The sequence below is a fragment of the Notolabrus celidotus genome, chromosome 1, assembly GCF_009762535.1.
Source record: "Notolabrus celidotus isolate fNotCel1 chromosome 1, fNotCel1.pri, whole genome shotgun sequence".
NCBI lineage: Eukaryota > Metazoa > Chordata > Actinopteri > Labriformes > Labridae > Notolabrus > Notolabrus celidotus.
In genome coordinates, this window is record NC_048272.1 from 25,655,987 (window position 1) to 25,676,124 (window position 20,138).

Sequence of the window (20,138 nt, forward strand, 5' to 3'; positions counted from 1 at the left end):
TCAATCCTCGTCAGATTTCTCAGTTACAGAGTGAAGGAAGAAATTATCAAACTGGCGTGGCAAAGGAAAGGCTTCACCTGGGAAAACTGCAAAATCAACCTCGACCACGACTACGCACCTGGAATTCTGGCGAGGAGGAGAGAGTACGCCGAGACACGGAGGGTCCTGAAGGAAAACAACATACGATTTCAGACTCTGTATCCAGCTCGGCTGAGGGTTTTCCATGAAGACGGGGCAAGAACCTACGATACTGTGGAGGAGGCAACGCGGGACCTGGCTGGCCGGGGTTTGCCGGTGAAAGTAATCCCACAACCGGCATCGCTTCTCGAGAGGATACAGCGACAGATGTGGTAGCCGGCGGGTGACGAGGGCGAGCAGAGGACCGGGCTACAAGGAGAAGCTGCAGGTTTTTCGACGGGAACAAACTGAAGAGACAGACTGAATTAAGGTCGAGGATGACAGGAATAAAAGAGAGCTTGGGTCAGGTAAAAATGGCTATAGAGAACTGAACTGAACTGAACTGGTTTAGACGACTAAAGTGTAATAACAAAAGTGTCGAGGTGTAAAGTATAGAGACTTTTCCATGAGTGCTATCGCAGGAGAGGGCCCTCTAGCCCAGCGGGGAAATAGAGGTTATCCCTCACAGATGAGGAAGGTCAGTGAACTGTTTTCACTGTTTGAAGTCTTGAGAAAAGATAAAAGGTTCCATGTTCAAGTTGTTCATTACTTAAGTTCTGTTAGTTTGTTATTTATGGTTGCTATTAAGGGAGCTCTTATTGTGGATCTAGGGGGGAAGAGGAGTCACTTTACCTCAGTTGAAACTAAATGCAGGGTGAATTAGTGAAAATTATTTCTTTTAATGTGAATGGGGTTCTGAATCCAATTAAGAGAAGTAAAATCTTGTCCAAATTAAAGAAAGAGAAGGCTCATATAGCTTTTCTCCAAGAAACGCACATGTGTAAGTCTGAACATTTAAAATTGAACAGGATGGGGTTTAGACATGTATTTTTCTCATCACACAAGTCAGGTAACAAGAGAGGGGTTGCCATTCTTATGTCTAATACGTTAAATTACGAACATAAATCAGAGGTTAAGGATGAGGATGGTAGGTTTGTCAAAATTTCAGGGCAAATAGAAGGTACTGAGATTACATTGTTGAATGTTTATGCTCCACCAGGGAGTGAATGGTCATTCTATAGGCATATATTTGACCTAATGGTCAACTCTCAGGGAGTGGTAGTGTGCGGGGGTGACTTTAACATAAGGCTGAACCCTGATCTGGACTCCTCCGGTGTGGCTGTTCATGGTGGGGCTCTGACTAGGAAAGTAAGAGGGTTAATGGAAGAGTTGGGCATTATAGATGTTTGGAGAGATCTGCATCCAACGGGTAGAGACTATACACATTACTCTTTCCCACACTCAGTTTACTCAAGGATAGACTATTTTTTTGTATTTATTGCAGATAAACTCTTGATAAAGGACTGTAACATTGGTACAATTGATCTGTCAGACCATAGCCCAATTTCTCTGTCTCTTACTTTAGACAGGAAAAGAAAAAGAACAACCTGGAAACTAAATGCAAATATACTCAATGACCCAAAAGTAGTGGAGAAGCTAAAGGGAGATATAAAAGATTATTTAGAATTTAATGATACCGAGGATATATCACCAGTTTTTTTGTGGGATGCACTGAAGGCTGTAATGAGGGGGAAAATTATCTCCATTACCTCATACATAAGGAAAATGAAGAGCCAAAGATTAGTGGGTTTACAGGGACAGCTAAAACAGTTACTTCTTGCTGACAGTAATAAAATAAGCACTGACGTTAAGCTCAAGATTAAAAAACTACAAAGTGAAATTGATGATATATATACGCAAGAGGTCCAGAAAAATGTTATTTTTTTGAAACAAAAACATTATGAAATTAGTGGTAAATCAGCCAAATTATTAGCATACAAGTTACGTAAAAAACAAGTGGAAAATACAATTTATAAAATAAAGAACCCCAAAACAAAAACAGTGGAAAACAAAGTGGGTAAAATACAGGAAACCTTCGAAACTTTTTACCGGGAACTATATTCTCAACCCCCAGCCTCCAGTGAGTCCCAGATTGATAACTTTTTGAGTTCCTTGAATCTTCCCAAACTTAACGATTCACAAAATGATTACCTAACACAACCAGTTTCAGCCCAAGAATTGGCTGTGGCGATTTCTAAATTAAAGGTTGGAAAGTCCCCTGGCTCTGATGGGTTTACTACAGAGTGGTACAGATGTTTAAAACCCCAACTTTCTCCTTTACTACTGAGCACATTTAACTGGGTAATACAGAAAGGAGAAATCCCACCCTCTTGGAGGGAAGCTATTATCTCGGTTATTCCCAAAGAAGATAAAGATAAACAAGAATGTGGTAACTATAGGCCTGTCAGCGTTTTAAATTTAGATTATAAATTATTCACAGCTATCCTAGCTCGTAGACTGGAAAAAGTCTTACCTGATATTATTAACTTGGACCAGACTGGATTCATCCAAAATAGACAAACTCTGGATAATATAAGAAGGACATTACACATACTGGAGCAGATAAATAAGGACAAAACTAAGTCTTTGATAGTTGGATTAGATGCGGAGAAAGCGTTTGATTCAGTTCGATGGACATTTTTGTATAAAGTTTTAGGAAAATTCGGATTTCATAATTCATTTATTAATGTAATTCAGAATTTATATGATAAACCCAACGCCCGAATTAAAATAAATGGGGACCTCTCTGACTCATTTGTTTTGGAGAGAGGAACGAGACAAGGCTGTCCCATTTCCCCCCTTCTTTTTGCCCTATTTATTGAACCTCTGGGCCAGCTGATTAGACAGACCGGAAGTTTGAGAGGTATTAAGGTCGCAGGGATTGAACAGAAGGTGGCGCTATTTGCTGATGATGTCTTGGTTTACTTGGAGGAGCCGGAGGATTCATTTAAATGTTTGATGAAGCTGCTGACAGATTTTGGTAAATTATCAGGCTATAAGCTTAATATATCAAAAACACAGGTTATGACTCTAAACTATACAGCCTCAAAGGATCTACAGGATAAATATAAACTCAAATGGGAAGCTGAGGCATTAAAGTATTTAGGAATAACTTTGACAAAAGACCTTTCAAAACTATCGCAAGCAAATTATGGGCCCTTATCTTTGAAAATTAAAACAGATATACATCGATGGAATCTTATCCCCTTTCTTTGCTTAAACTCAAGGATAAGCACAGTTAAGGTGAATCTTCTACCTCGGCTCTTATACATCTTCCGTACTTTACCAGTCGAGGTAAACGAAAACCAGTTTAGAGAATGGGACAAATGGATTTCTCGGTTTATCTGGCAAGGGAAAAAACCAAGAATTCGGTTTAACGTTTTGCAATTAGGAAAAGACAAGGGAGGACTTTCACTTCCTTGTCTTAGATTCTATTTCTACTCGTCACAGCTAACTCCTCTGCTTTACTGGTGCAATGAGGAATACAAGGCTAAATGGAAAGAATTGGAATCTGGACTGGCTACTAATTTTCCTCTTCAAGCCGTAGTGGCGGATAGAGGCCTTGCAGTAAAGATGGAAGAGGTGAAAAATCCCTGGATTAACCTTACATTAAAAGTATGGCAGAAAGTGGTTAATTTCAGTGGAATTCAGACTATGTTAAAACGTTTTAGATGGTGTGCCTATGATACAGATTTTCTTCCCAACAGAGGTGATAAAAGATTTGAAGAGTGGACGAAGAAAGGTCTAACAACATATATTTCATTTACAAATAAGAACACATTACAAAGTTTTCAAAATCTTCAAGATAAATATGGTCTAGAGCAGAGGGATTTCTTTAGATACCTTCAATTGCGTCATTATTTCAATCAGAATGGGGGTCTTCAAGATCTGTCGGTGGTGGAATCTGAGTTCAGTAAAATTTTGAGATCCGCCTTCGGTTCAATACCGAAAAAGTCTATTTCTAAACTGTACAATGCCCTCCTTAGAGCAAAAAACGACAACACCTTATACATCAAGGACAAATGGGAGAAGGAAGCAGGAATAGGGCTGTTGGTGGAGGTTTGGGAGCAGATTTGCAGTTTTCAGTGGTCTTCAACTAACTCCAGAGACTGGAGAGAACATTGCTGGAAAAATATTATCAGGTACTTTAAGACTCCATACCAAGAGAAATATAGGGACACAAGACAGATGTGTTGGAGACAATGTGGCTCAACAGAGGCAAATCATTTTCATTTATTCTGGGACTGTCCTAAACTGAGTTTATATTGGAATAACATCCACAGAGCATTAGGCAAGGTGTTTGAGTCTCAACTACCCATGACCTTTGAGGCTCTGTACTTGGGTCATGTTCTGTGTCTGCAAAAGAGGAGTGATACAAAACTGCTGCAAGTGCTTCTAGCAGCCAGTAAAAAATCAATCACGAGAAGATGGCTTAAACCAGCAGCACCCACAGTGGATGACTGGTTTGGAATCATTTTGGAAATATTTAAAATGGAGAAGTTGACTTACTCTCTGAGGATCCAAAAGGACAGGTTTTATCAAATTTGGAATAAGTGGATTCAATTTATAACCCCAGTGCGAGCAGATTTTGTATGACTCCCCTAACACGGTATTAACCCTCCCCCCCCCTTTAGAGAATAAAACAGTAATGTAAGCTCCCCAGTTCTTATGTAAATAGTTATATATACAATGGTTTGTATAATAGATGTAGGCAGGAAAATGAGTGGTTATTACTGACTGAAGAGGTGAAGTTTAATGTATATGTATGTTTAAACGTCAAGAGTATAAATGGATGCATTCACCTGGTAAGATAATGGAGGACAGAAACATTTCAGGTCTGAATGGCCATCTGGACATACTACTTCTTTCTATGCATACGCATATAAAAGACTGGAAAAGGATAATTACAAGTATCTAAGTGTTGTACATTTTGTGTTGTTACCCTTTCCAAATAAAAATACAATTACAAAAAAAAAAAAAGAAATGTAATTAGGATTAAAATCAATGGAACAAATCAATGCAACTCTAAGTTGATACACCACTGTGAGCCAGCTCCTCCACATTGATTGGTTCACAGCACGAGAAGCAGGAGTTAGGCCTGGCAGAAGGAGGAGGGGATGGGGAGGGGGTACTCTCTTTCTGAATCAACTGCCACTCTTACTGCCTGAGGAGCAACTAAAGATCCACTTGCAAAACCTAATTCATTCATCGCCCCGCTTTCATTCTCCTCCCTGACTCCAAACGCTCACCACCCTTCTGCTTTAGTGTGCTCAGCAGATTTTAAAGCCTTGATTTAACTCAGGAGAAACTTTAAGAGTGAGGGATGTTTGTCTTGAGGTCTGAAAGGAAGTGGTATGAGGATGGGAGGGCAGGTCTTTCCACAACTGTCATCGCATCCATTTTATCAAGTAATCCCACTGATGATTTAATTTTCCTACCCACACAAAAACACAAAATGTTTCCTAGCAACATGTTTAAATCAGTCAACGCAGAGACCTTCTTTAGTGGGTGTACTCGCTGTGGGTGGGTGCTGGCAGCCCAGGTGTGGAGACACACTATGATCAGCATGGGCCTCGGGAGAAGCAGGAAGCTGCACAACTTGCGGTGCTCTAAATCCAAGCCTCCTTATCCACCTCCCCACACATCCAATCACCCATGCTAGTCTTTAACCAGCCTCTCACACAAGGGTGCCATCAACAGAGCTGGCAGCATGTCTGTGTGGAATGCACTCTGGCAATTTACGGACACACTCACACGGTCAATAAAAGCTGGACAGCCAGCACACATGTAAAGTGTTCTTAAACTTGTCAGGTCTGACATGATTTGAGGCAAAAAACACTGCAGGATTTAGAGAAAGGAGCTTTTGATTTTCCTGAAGTGAAACTCGTGGCACTGAGATATGTAGGCATGTGTTCATACAGTTATATACAGTCAGACTCAAACACATGGAACCACATACAGAGACAATAGTCTGCACGCTGCCTGGGACCCAGCAGACTAATATAAGTGTCCAGGGTTAAAAATAAGAAGGGGAAGGCATGTCGCACAGCTGTGAGATGCTGTGAGATTTGTGTGCTGTCAGCCCACTTAAATCACAACAGCTGAGATGACAAGGCACTGCCTCTCAACTGCCTTTTCCTCTTCTCCATTCTGTCGTTCAATCGCTTTTTATACCCCTCTCCTTCCAACTCAGTCTATCAATTTAACTTAAGCCATCTCTCTTCCCCTCCTTTCTTTCCTGACACACATTTTCTCGCTTCCATTTAAAGATAATGCCACCCACTTCCTGACAACAACGTTGGCAGCCCAACAAAGCAGCACCCGAGGGAACGGAACAACAAGATTCAAGTGACGCTCTAACTCAGTTGTCACAAGTCAGTCGTAACTCACTGAAAGAATCAGAGAGACGGATATGAACACTGCACTGTTGCTTGAAATTACACTCATACTTGCGAAAGCAGAGACACAGCCAGACATGAAACACACGCTCCATAGATTGCCCAAATTGTCAGGGTATGCCTGCACTCCCAGAATGAAAACATTCTAAATCGTCAAAGTAAGTCAACAGTGTCCTTAAGAAAACTAACCATTCACTGACAGGATTAGCCATCCAGAGTGAAGGTGTCAAGATGCAGAATTTACACCACCCAAGGGATAAGTCTTGACTCCCTGCCAAACAAAACTCTTCTCCACCAATCAGCACCCCAGAAGCAGGCATGAACAAATCAGCAGCTGAATGAAAAGGATGAAAATGTTTAAAAGTTACTCACCGCTTCCCGCTTCCCCCCTGAATGTGCTGGGAATGAGGTATAGCAGGGGGAGGGGGGACGCACTAAACGACAGGAGGATCTCAGAGGGGGCAGAGAGAGCAGCAGCAGTGCAGCAGCCCGAAGCAACACTTCCAACGGCTCGCCCCTAATTGAAAAAATCTGTTTTCATCTCTCTCAGATCAACGACTGCAGGAGAGAGAGTGAAGAGGGAAAAGAAATAAAAACCTTGGACTGAGGTGATGAGGAGAAGAAGGGTCCCGCTTGCAGAAAGTCATACGGCTGAGAGCAGTGTGTTAGTTAAAGACCAACAGGGAGAGAGAGAATGGCAAAGTTTTTAACAGACGAATGCAATCAGGGGTGACCACCAGGCTGGTTGCTGAGAGGGCAAACAGTTCAAAACACTAGCCCCGCCCACTGCCTGCAAACAGCAGTCAGCAGTTTCCAGAGCCCCTGCCCCACATGTACTAAAATGTCCTGAAGTTTTCTTTGCTGACATCACGTGGGAAAAGGAAGCAGAGTTGAGAGGGCTCAAAGCAGGTTTTAGAAACTGTTCATTTCAGCTCATATAAGGCAGCATTTCTTGTGTAAACAATAAAGAAACTCCTAAATATATTTTCTTTAAGAGTGCAAGTGATCCCAAGATATGTGGAAGGTTATGAATGATCAGAAGCTTTAGCATCTGGAACTTGGGAGTTACCTTTTTATGGATGTTGTTAAAGACGGCAAGACAAATTAAAAGAGGCAGAGACAGAATTTTTTTAACAAATCAACAAAACAAAACCCCAAAGTCTTCCTCTTAACTTTTTGCACAGCGTTGAAGGAGATGGCTAAGCCGCCATTATTGCTTATAGTTGAGAAACGTTTAGCATTACAGCTCATTCTTGAACTTAAATACACTGCTCAAAAAAATAAAGGGAACTCTTAAACAACCCATCCTAGATCATGATTAATGAAATATTCCATTTGAAAATCTTTATTCATTACAAAGTGGAATGTGTTGAGAACCAAATAACATAAAACTGATCAATGGAAATCCAAATCATTAACCCATGGAGGTCTGGATTCAGAATCATACTCAAAATCAAAGTGGAAAATCAAATCACAGGCTGATCCAACTTCTGTGGAAATTCCTCAAGACAATTTAAAATGAGGCTCAGTAGTGTGTGTGGCCGCCATGTGCCTGTTTGCACTCCCTACAATGTCTGGGCATGCTCCTGATGAGACGACGAATGTTCTCTATTGGATCAGGTCTGGGGAATGGGCAGGCAAGTCCATAACATCAAGGTCTTCATCATGGAAGAACTGCTGACACACTCCAGCCACATGAGGTTGGGCATTGTCATGCATCAGAAGGAACCCAGGACCCACTGCACCAGCATATGGTCTTACAATGGGTCTGAGGATCTCATCCTGGTACTTAATGGCAGTCAGGGTACCTCTGGCTAGCACATGGAGGTCTGTGCGGCCATCCAAGGATATGCCTCCCCAAACCATCACTGACCACTGCCAAACCGGTCATGCTGGAGGATGTTGCAGGCAGTAGAACGTTCTCCACGGCGTCTCCAGATTCTGTTACGTCTGTCACATGTGCTCAGTGTGAACCTGCTCTCATCTGTGAAGAGAACAGGGCGCCAATGGCGAACCTGCCAAACCTGGTGTTCTTTGGCAAATGCCAATCGGCATGCACGGTGTTGGGATGTGAGTACAGGCCCCACTTGTGGACATCTGGCCCTCATACCACCCTCATGGAGTCTGTTTCTCACAGTTTGAGCAGAAACATGCACATTAGTGGCCTGCTGGAGGTCATTTTGTAGGGCTCTGGCAGTGCTCCTCCTGTTCCTCCTTGCACAAATGAGCAGATAGCGGTCCTGCTGCTGGGTTGTTGTCCTCCTACGGCCCCCTCCATGTCTCCTGGTGTACTGGCCTGTCTCCTGGTATCTCCTCCATGCTCTTGACAATGTGCTGGGAGACACAGCAAACCTTCTTGCCACAGCGTGCATTGATGTGCCACCCTGGATGAGCGGCACTACCTGAGCAACTTCTGTGGGTTGCAGACACCACCGCATGCTACCTCTAGTGGTGAGGGCACTGGTTAAATGCAAAAGTGACCAAAAATCCAACAGAAAGGATGAGGACAGGGAAATGGTCTGTGGCCTCCACCTGCAGAACCATTCCTTTAAAGGGGTTGTCTTGCTAATTGTCTCTCACTTCCACTTGTTGTCTGTTCCATTTGCACAACAGCAGGTGAAATTGATTCACAATAAGTGTTGCTTCCTAACTGGACAGGTTGATATTACAGAAGTGTAATTGGTTTGGAGTTACATTGTAATTTTTTATTAAGTTTTCCCTTTATTTTTTTCAGCAGTGTAGAATAAATACTAAAATTTCCCACTCAAGGTCCATTTACTTGCACTTTTTAAAGCTTTAACTTTTTAACACGCAGAAAATCAGCCGTCCCTTTATCACAATCTTAGACAACAGTAACTTAGCAAATTAGACAAATCCACTTTTTAATGAGACAAAGTGATTTTGATAAAAGCTCTATAGAAGCTAAGAACTTCTTGAATTGAGGCATGTTTTCATGAACGGATGTTTTCAGAGTCAAGAATGAACTAAAATGATCATCTCCAGTGTATTTCTGGTTTTAATGGACTATTGCGCAGAAAAAAACTACACAAGCAGCAGTCATTACCCCTGTCTTGTTCTTCTAACTTCTTCTCCTTAGCCAGAAGAACAAGACAGGGGTGTCCATTGTCGCCTTTATTGTTTGCACTGGTGATCGAACTGTTGTGGACGAGACAATATTAAAGCACTCAAGATTGAAAATAACTAACATAAAGTATCTCTGTATGCAGATGACAAAATTATTTATATAACAGATCCAGAAAACTTGATTGATCTCCCTAATCTCCAGTATTACTTTTGGTTAACTCAACTATAAACACTGGTCACATGGTCACTGGGAGGATGGGACTCACTTTGGGTTCTGATGGAAGCCAATCTCTTTCAGCCCAACTTTCAGTTCTCTGATATCTAATAAAATAACTATAGATAGCTCCAAATAATTCCAAGTACAGCATGCACTTACACAAGGAAAAGTTGTTTGGTTGGTGTTTGTTAAAATGACCAAAATCAGGTGATAAGCCTGACCCTATCTGTAGTGGTTCAAAGCTCAGCTTCCGTTCTGATTTCCTGGGTTTCTCAACAAAAGGGCTGAGCTGGCTGGCATGCCCCTGTGACTAATACACTTACCATTGACAAGTACCTCATACAACCCAACATAAAAAAACGAAAATATCCCTTTAACTTGAAATACTATATGTTTGTCATGATGCTAGTATGAGAAAAACCTGTTTCAATTCATTCAATTTTCATGCTGAACCGTGTCTTCAACAATGACTGATCTTTTTGTTTACAGAGAGCACAAGTGAAGAATTCCCTCCTCAGCAGTTAATCAGTCTCCTCTAAATCCACAGAGGCAGCCGTCTATGGAAACATCTGCTGGAGCACTTTTCAAAATCTCTCTTCAGTTAAAGTTGGACTTATGTACATACAGTGAGCAGGGGATAACTTAAATCAGCCCAGGTTGACTGTGACCTTGTAATGGGTCTCTGGCTGCCAAATCCAAAACTAACCATAGATTGAAATGGCCGACTCTGAAGGGAGGTTCCCCCCTTCCCTCCCTGCCAGTCATATGTCAAATAAATACAGGAAGAGAGAGAGTGAATGCAGGAGAGAGTGATCTATGTTCCCGCAGTTCGAGGTTGAGGTTTCTGGCACCGTCAGTAGCCGTGATGTGGGCAGAATGTCATCACTTCTTCTGTGGTTCCTGCACTGTGCGTCTACTGTTCTCAGGGAGTGTAACCCAGCCAGAATCACTGCTGTAAATCTTGGGGGGATTTCTGGAGAACAAGCAGGGCTGAAGCCAAGTAGGGGAGGCTGCTGTCCACACCTGACAACAAAGACTTGTGTTGTTTCTGCTGAGGACATGCAGGTATTCGCCTAATTTTAATATTCACAAGCAGAGACACAAGAGAAACACAAAGACACAAAAAAGAAAAGAAGAAAAGCTGAGCTTATACAATGCTCATTACCAACCCTAATAAAACAACATCTCTCCCTACATTTATGTAGATTAAATCAGTAACAAGCAAACATCTCATGTTTCCATCCTGCTACCATAGAAACTGAGCTGCTGCAGTCCACATCACTCAAATCTGGCACAAAAGAAAACCATCATGCCTAAAATATGCTAAGAGTCACCCTGCTGTGCCAGCCACAATTGGTCCCATTTTTACTGAAGAAAAGAACAGAAATGAAAAAAGGGACTCCACCTGACTGGCATGCAAGAGTTCTCCTGCAGCAAAACCCCCTCACACCTCACTTTCCTAACGACCGACCTAATGCTTTTACAAAATGAGATCATCCGTCACTGCTTAAAACAAGGCGAGCATGAAGAGGGCCTGAGGTGCGTCCAGGAAGAGGAAGGGAAAAATAGGAACACCCCTTTTCCCCCCTTTTTTCCCCTCCATCTATCCAAAAACAGAAAGGATAAGTCATGTACTCATCCCCCTCTTCCCTTCAGGAACAAATGAAGTTATCATCAATCACACAGTCACACAAAGAGAGAGGAAGCAGAACAGAGAGTCATGCAGGGAGCGGTGCTGAGGCGGACGGAAACATGACAAGAATACAAGTTGATTGTTTTAAAGGAAGGGTCCCAAAGCACAGCAGCAGACAGCTCATTCTGGATACATGCATCATCATTTTCTATAGATGTTCAGTTATTTAATGCATGCATGAGACATAATGCACCACACACCCTAAATCAACCTGAGAATTAACTGAAAAATAATGCATCATGTCTCCATACATAGTAGAAGACTGTGTTTGAAGGTTTCTATGCAAATGTAGAGAAAAAAAGTACAAAAAAAAGAATGTACAAAAATGATCAGTTGCCATGCCTACCTGTGTGAATCAGGTTCCTTTGGCAGTCTTACTGAGCAAGAAAGAACAAGCTGGAAACAGAAAGAAAGCTTTGTTGCGCAAGTAAAGCTGCAACTATGTCGCCTATAAAGTTATTATATTCTAAAAAAGTTGTGTTGGCTGACTACAGGTAACACAGAACATTATCTACAATTAACTGAGCCACACACCCTTCTCCGAATAAATGTAAATACATTATCTCAGAGGAAAAGGTAAAAACAATCTTCTAAATAAGTTTAAAACCCAGCTGTCTTGTGTCTGAAATATTTGCTTCATAAAATCAGGGAACTTTCTGGGGTGTTTTTGGTCTAGACACTTTCCAAGGCCATGCTTATCACATGTAGCCACAAAGAGGCCAGGAATTTGTCTTGTGACCCGGGTTGTCCGCACAGCTCAGCAGTGAACTCATCATCTCATGGTTTCTGGCTGTCAGTACTCTCAGCTTATTAGCTCTGCAGCGCTTCTCTCTCAGACAGTGTGATGAAAAGTGATGAGAGGAGCGGTGAAGCCCAAAAACCACAAGCCAAGAATGATATGGAATGAGAAAGGAAGATGAGGGGGGATTAAAAAATAAAGGAAGAGAGGAAAAGAGTACGAGACATATTGAAGTGTTTGGGGCCTTTTGTTTGAAGCAGAATGAAAACAAAGAGCGATGAGTTGGGAGAGAGGAGAATAAATGGAGTGTGTGTCCGGGAGAGAGTTCAAGAGACTGAAATAGAGAGGGATGAGAAGAGAAGAAGAGGGAGTGTGCACCCGCCCTTCTCTTCTCCATGGCCTGGCAGTCAGCCTGTTCGAAGAAGAAGTCGTATCCATTGCATATGGGTTACCCTGCACAGACACACACACTCGCACACACACTCACAAACGGAGCAACACTACAAACTATAAGGTTATTTTCAAAGCAGGGTGCCTTTTCATGACAAACACAGCCTGAAGCATTGCACCGCAACCAACTGAGAAGCCAAGATTGGACCTTATTAGCTGGAATAATTTTCACAGCTGTTCCCGATCCGTTTGTGCTTCATGTGGACTTAGAAGAGGAATGGAGGTAGGAGGAATGGAAAAGTTAAAAGGCAAAAGGAAGGAAGGAAAGAAGGGGGTATATACAGACAAAAGAGAGAGCAAAAGAGATGAGATACTTTCTACAAATTTGATGATAACTCAACAGACAATATAACTCCAGACAGAGGCGACAAGTCATGCAGGAATTAGTAACATCCTCAGAGAGCTATTTAGGGCAAATCCTTCTACTTAGAGGAAGGCTTGGATTTCACAATGCCCAGCTGTTTCTCTCAAACAAACAAAGCTTATGAGCATTCCTGTTAAAAAGCATCACTGCACTAACACACCTACAGTTTCATCAAGAGGCCATTTACTTCATTAAGTGTATTGTTTTTCCTGCACCTTTTAGTCCTATTTTTTCTCCTTTTCTTGTGCCGGTCATTCCCTTAATGGATCTTGAATCTCTGGGGAATTGCAGACACAAACCATCACAGCAACACACCCACATGGACACACATTTATTCCCCACACATTCTCACACACACTCCCACATACACTTTCATAGTCTCCCCTGTTAGTCACTGTGTCAACATTAACTGCCCGGTCCTCATCCAGCAGAGTACACAGCAGCTAATAACCTTTTCCCTGTGGCTTTCAGAGCTGTCAGTCAAACCACAACAGGAAGACCGTCAGCAGATTAAAACGAAGCAAACACCACAGCTGTCTGCTCAGCTGTAAAGATCCACTGCAATAACTTTGTCATTATAAGTGCATTTTTTTATGAGCATGACGGATGAAGTGTGCAAAAGCTTCTTTGCAGACGATATAATGACATACTGAGAATGGATGTCATGTTTTATTGCATGTTTTATTGCATGCACACCAGTTTTGTTGATCTCATACAGCAGAGCATATAAAACAGATTATACGTGAGTTTTGTAACAATGCTGGCTGGACTACGTCAAATGGAATAGGCTTAAGACATCTTTTAGTTAATTTGTTTACTGTAGTTATTTTGGTGAACAAAAGAAAAAGATGTACAGCTCTTTTATGCAGACAAATACAAGTATCAGATCAGGACTTGTTTCATCAGATGGTCAATATTAAAAAATCTGATTGGGACTGAAGGCAAAGAAAGCTTCATGATGCTAATGTTTTTAGAGATGGAGTTTAACTTCCATCATAAACATATAGGTAGCATACCAGTATTAAATGGATGTGCAGAATTAACAATGGCAAATGGAGCGCCGCCTGCAAGCTAGTTCAGGCAGACAACTCGAGCCGCGCTCATCATACTGACACGTCACCACCTCTCCATCAGCTGATCTCAACATCCTCATTCGGCGGTCTATTTAAACGGGAAGCCTCCCTGTCTCTGCCTCTGCTTGCAGTGCTCCTGCTGTTCTGCTCAGTGCTGTGTGAAGTTTGTCCCCACCTCCTCCCCGGCTTCCACCTGCGGGCTCCGAGGGGTTAGTCCTATCTCATTGCTCCTAATGTCTGCATTTAAATAATCTACGAGGAGTAATGAAATTCGGAGCCCACACGCCAAACACAATACTGTATGCTGCAATAAACTTATTAAGTAAACGTGAGTTGTCTGACTGAACTGACATCATGCATTGGCACATTATTTGCTGATGGGCCAATGTCTTTCATCTGGACTCATACATATGTACTGCATGAGTCCCTTTCTTTATTTTTGCAGATGATCTCACAACAGAGCCGTACATATTTCACAATGACTCACAAAAAAAAAAAAAATTGAAAGAACTGCAAAACACTTAAATCTTCTTCTGGATTGATTCTTTTTTTGTTTTGTTTTGTTTTACTGGAAATGCAACGACTTATAAAAGAGGACTTTAGGACTTTAGTAATTTCCAAATGCTTGCTTTCACTCACATAATACATTTTAAAAAGACATTTATTGCTTTATTTTCAAATCAATTGAACGATTAATTTAACCAATCCTTCTATTGTCATATTCCAAAACATGACCCAAGCAGAGTTCAGTTTTCTATGACATTCAAGGATACTAACTAATCAAAGCTTTTTTCTAATTCTGTTTATATTGTATTTATATTTCAGAAGATTTCATCTGTGTTGTGTGGACCTTTTACGTGGTTGTAGTCTTTTTGATGTGGAAATATCCTATAAAGGTTTTTTTAAATCAGAAACTTAATGAGTATCAATGGTCTCTTTGTTGAGTGGACAGTTTATTCAATGCACAAAATAAATGACAATATCTTGGTCAATATCTTGATAAATAGGACTCAAGCCAGGATCATCAGATCATCCTTTACCAAAGAGAACTTCCCAGTTGGGGTCCTAAAGACACACACACACACACACACACACACACACACACACACACACACACACACACACACACACACACACACACACACACACACACACTTAGCTGAGTAATTAACCACGGGCTGTGACTGCAGACAGTCCATCTGCAGCAACTTTTCATGTTGGGAATAAAACACCCTGTCTCATCTCAGACAGAGATGTATCATGAAACCAGACACACCTACTAACCTAGCCACGTCTGATTAGGCCGTGACCTTATCAAACTCTGACCTGTGTGGATCATCTGTGTGTGGGGTCATAACTGTGTGTGCGAGCGTGCTTTGATGATACACACATAGTCACCGTTTTCCTGAAAATGTCGGAGTGACGTTGGAATCTTGTTCCAGCCAGTACTCCTGATCAAACCACAATTTCTAAACAGATTTTCTTTAAATTTCAACATAAAAGACTTCTTCTTGTGTCTTCTTTGCACAGTGTGTACACGTGTGTCAGGTCGTGTGTATTTGTGAGCGTGTACAGCTGAGGAGCTGCGTGGGTGAGATGCTGCCTTTGTTTATCACAGCAGCCACATTGATGAACTGTGGCTGAATGTCTCATGCCATGCAAATCCTAACAATGAGTCTGTTCCCACCTCAAAGCAGAGAGGGGGGAAATCTAGTGGAAAACCCCCCTCAACAACCAGCTCCAAGAGTAACACTCCAAAACCAACACACACAACACACACTTTGCTCTCCAGTCTCATTAAAAAGCCATGGCCTCGCTTTCTTGAGCGCCCACACAAATACAGTCGTAAATTGAGAACAGGGTGGAACAGAAAAAAAATCCCACAAAATGGAGGCGCTCCCTTTGTGGTGAATGCAGCAATATGGGATTGCTGGATTGTTTCCAAAACAGGCGCGTGGCCCCCTGTTCTGACAACAGCTGAGGCCCTGATTCCCCCACCCCACTCTTCTACACACACACAAGGGTCTCCAGGGATCAGAACTGTGTGACACAGTGACACAATCAATCAGCAGATATTGCTTTTATTGACAGTCCCCAGAAGAGTCTCCTTCTGTTTGATGATCTCTCACCCTTGTTTCCTCTCTCTCTTTCCTCTTACTTCACTCTTTGGTTTCTTCATCCTTCTTTTAAATTTTACACCGACCTTTGAGTCCATATCCATTTTCTCCTCACTCTTTCATCCTGTACCCCTCACCGTCAACACAATCATCTCCGCAAACCTTTTATTCTTTTTTTCATTTCTGTTGCCATTTCAAGAAAAAAACACATGCAACCACCCAGGCGTGCACACATGCACACACGCGCGCACACTCACGCACACACACACACACACACACACACACACACACACACACACACACACACACACACACACACACACACACACACACACACACACACACACAATTCATTGATCCTAGCTCCTAACAAAATCAGACAACACAAAACGATTCCTTCCGTTGGGGGGGAAGGAATGAGGGGACCAGGAGGGGCTCATGCATATTTCATATCTACTATGATACACTTTCTGCTCCATGCATAATGCAGACACTGTTTGAGGATGAGCTGTGGGGTTCAGTGGGGGTTTAAGCTGGGGAAATTAAACGGAAAATGAGACAGTAACCACTAACGACCTATCACTCCATGATTGTACCCCATCAAGAAGACTGCACACAAACACTTGTCATCAAGACTGTGTTTGCCTCTCAGCTGTTCATCAGAACTTTAAGACGGTTGGGTAGTTTGAATTTATCCAGAGGTGACTTCAAATGATGTGTTTAAGATGTATTAACCGGACCATTGAGAAAACTGAAAAGGGTTATCGTTTGCTGCTATTACTATGCAAAATGAATAACTTTTATGTATTCATTTGCAGAATTTTAGCTGTGGTATGGCTTAAGGACGATAGGTTTGCAACCATTTTTGTTCAGACTGAACTCCTGATTCAACAACGTTTGCTTTGTTGCTAACTAAATTGCTGCAAAATTAATGCCAGCATCGTCTCCATTTGTGTAAAGTAAAAAGCAGGGGGCAGATTCAGGCTTTTCCTTTTACTGGGGTAGCACCAATGGGGCACCGACAGACAGAGGTGGCATGAAGTTTATTCCTTTTAACTTTAAAATGTAAACAATAGAGTGGCAACATACACATCTTCTTAGCTGGATTCTTAATGGACTCAAGAAGAAGATGTGTGTTCAAAATAACAAGATGAATGAGAGGAATCGAATAATTTAAGGGTTCATTTCAGTTAAGACAAGACCAGTTGTGATTCTGTGTCCGTTGGGACAGTAAGAGTCTGCAAGTGATGGACTTCAGAGCAGCGAAGGGGGCTGATTATTTAGAATAGTCCCTACTAATATAAATAAATAACAAGACCCAACACTATTTACTATGTACGTTAAGTTACATAAGTACACAGAGAGAGACAGTAGACCAAACATAACTGGCCGCATATAAAATGTAAATATCTGAAATGTTTGCTGTGTGTTTCTGTTGATTGTTATTGTTCTGGTTTTTGTTTTTAACTCTGTAAAGCACTTTGAATTGCTCTATGTATGAATGGTGCTTTATAAATAAACTTGCCTTGCCTTGCCTTGCCAAAATAACAACCTAAAGTATTAATAAAGGGAAATTTTTCATTTGTGAATTTCTATTGAAATACAAAAATGGATACTTACGGCCTTTTGAAAACAGCCAACAGTAACAGTAACAGCCAGGGCAAATAGTCAGTCATAGTTTAGGACTTTGAGGTAACACCAGAGGTGTCCACCAAATTTCAAGGGCTGGATACCACCCCTGGCCATATGAAAAAGTCTTGGCATGCTACACACTGAACCAAGATGTTGCCAATTGAGAAAGTCCTAGTAAACACCAGCATCCACTAATGTTTACCATTAGCATTGTCATCTTAAACATGTTGGGAACCACTTAGTGACTAGATCAAAGTACATCCTCATAGAGTGTCTAGCATAGATGTAAAGTAAGTGTGAACCAGTCCGCTTATGTCAAGGTGAAAAGGCAAAGAGTAAATAGTTCTTAAGTCTTTATGACCAATTTTCTGGGAACTGTTTGAACTAGGTATTAGGACAGTGCTGAGGGATTAGCTGCTTTAGGTTTGAACTTTTAGCTTGTGAACAACCTGTAAGATTTCTGGTGTTGTCCCTTTCTCATCATTGTGTACCAATGCTACAGTACAGCCATGTCGACCATTACTCAAGTGCAGACATTATTAGAACTGTTGTAAAATAATCACAGACAGTACAATTGATACCTAATGTATGTGGTAGAATTGAATCAGCACTCAGTAGGAAAAGGTTGAGCTCATTTACTACACAGAACAACAGAATAAATGTCACAGTCCCTGAGCAGTAGTTAATGTTCTTCTGAAACAAATTCCCTTTATGTGTACGATCCAGTTCCAGTTAAACAGATGTCGTATATCAGCCTCTCTGTGAGGAAGCCAGCCACTTTTCCCACCAGTTAGGCTCCAAAAGTATATGGTCTGAACATCCTCTTCAGTCTGACTTAACATTCAGCAGAAGAAGGCAAGTAAAAAGAGCTCTGTAACTTCACTGTGACAAAGGAAATCTGTTCTCTTAAGAGGCTTTAACAGAGAGATGCTAAGGGGCCTATAACTTCTCTTATCAGGAGCATTTAGACAGGAAACAGAGTCAAAGTGAATACCAGAGGAGGAGAAGAGTTTAAGACAGTCTATCGGTCAGATGGAAACAAGGAAATAAGGTTTGTGGCAGCAGACTGTCAGTTTAACAAGGCTTGACGTGGGCCCTCCTCTCTCTCTTTATAGTCTCCCTCTCCCCTATTTCTCAGACAGTTTTTTTTTACACTGTGTTTCTATGTTCCTCTGGTTTCCTCCTTTTCTCTGCTGTCCTTCTATCACTGTTAAAGACTTCTGATACTTCCTCAAGCTATGTTAGTGGTGAATGACTGAGGTTTAGTGATTTCTTTTCAGTCCTCCTCCTGTCTTACTCTCTACAGCCCCTTCTCTCATTCCAGATGCACAGCGCATGAAGAAAATACCCAAGATGCATTTCCATGTGCCACTTGGGATGTCCAAAATCCAATTCCTCCCAAACAGATGTCATATATCAACCTATCTCAGAGGAAGCCATGCTAAGAGGGAGAAAGGGAAAAAGGGAGGGAGAGAGGGGGGGGGGTGGATAGGAGGAGGAACAAAGGACTGCTCATGGAGGCTTTTGAAAGGCAGCAGGCTTAATGTCAGACCTCACAAACGCACACACAAACACACGCTGTATGACTGGAACAATGGTGAGGATGTGTTTGCTTATCTCCCATATACCCATATATCATCTTCTTACCCCTTAACTTTGGTCACTACTATCTCCCTACACGCCTCCATCTCTTCGACAGCCTGCAGACTTTCTCTCGTAAACAATAAAGAAAGTAATTTGCTGTGAATTTACTCGCTTTTCCATTGAGAGACTTTCCATTGTGCCTTTGCTTTCAGGCTAAAAGGCTCCATAAAGGTTGTCAGATGGGCTCATTATGATTTGTTGGAGCTGGATAGGAGTCATCATTCACAATGGAGGGAGGAGGTTGGCTGGTTGTATGAAGGCAGATTAATGGATGGATAAATGACCCCTACACATCTGGTGTTAACATGCAGTCTAGGTAATTAGATTCTAATTAGATAGACTCTTCCACTGTTGGAAAATGCACAAAATCCAGCTGTTAATGGATTTAAAATTATTTTAACAAGCTTGAGGAGTCGTCAAAGGTAGATCAAAAAGTTAGAAATGAACTAAGGTATATGCAGAATAAGTCATATTCATTGTAGGAGTTATAAACAAAGAGGAAATCAAGTCCAAAGAGTCCTCAGTCACTCCAGCAGCCCTTTGAGGCTGCACAGAGGCAGACCAGACCTTGGAGACAAATGTTAATGTTTGGAGCAAACATTCTTCCAGTAACAAAACTAGCATACTAATGTTTAGCATTTTTCTTTTTTTGCAGGCTTACACACATCATGGAATCCAGCTCGCTGCTGAGGGCTTTGAAGCAACTTCT

At 41.7% G+C, this 20,138-nt stretch overlaps 1 protein-coding gene across 3 annotated transcripts in view; it reads right to left on the reverse strand.

The window, feature by feature from the left end:
* Window positions 1-20,138, reverse strand: part of prickle2b (prickle homolog 2b) — a 113,432-nt gene that overhangs the window by 61,684 nt on the left and 31,610 nt on the right. Inside the window, exon 1 of one of the 3 annotated variants that reach the window (XM_034689652.1) lies at window positions 6,789-7,072. The exons of the other annotated variants lie outside the window; for them this stretch is intronic. The gene's annotated coding sequence lies outside the window, so the exon portion shown is untranslated. Of the gene's footprint in view, window positions 1-6,788; window positions 7,073-20,138 lie in introns of those variants that run through there. 3 annotated transcript variants of the gene reach the window in all.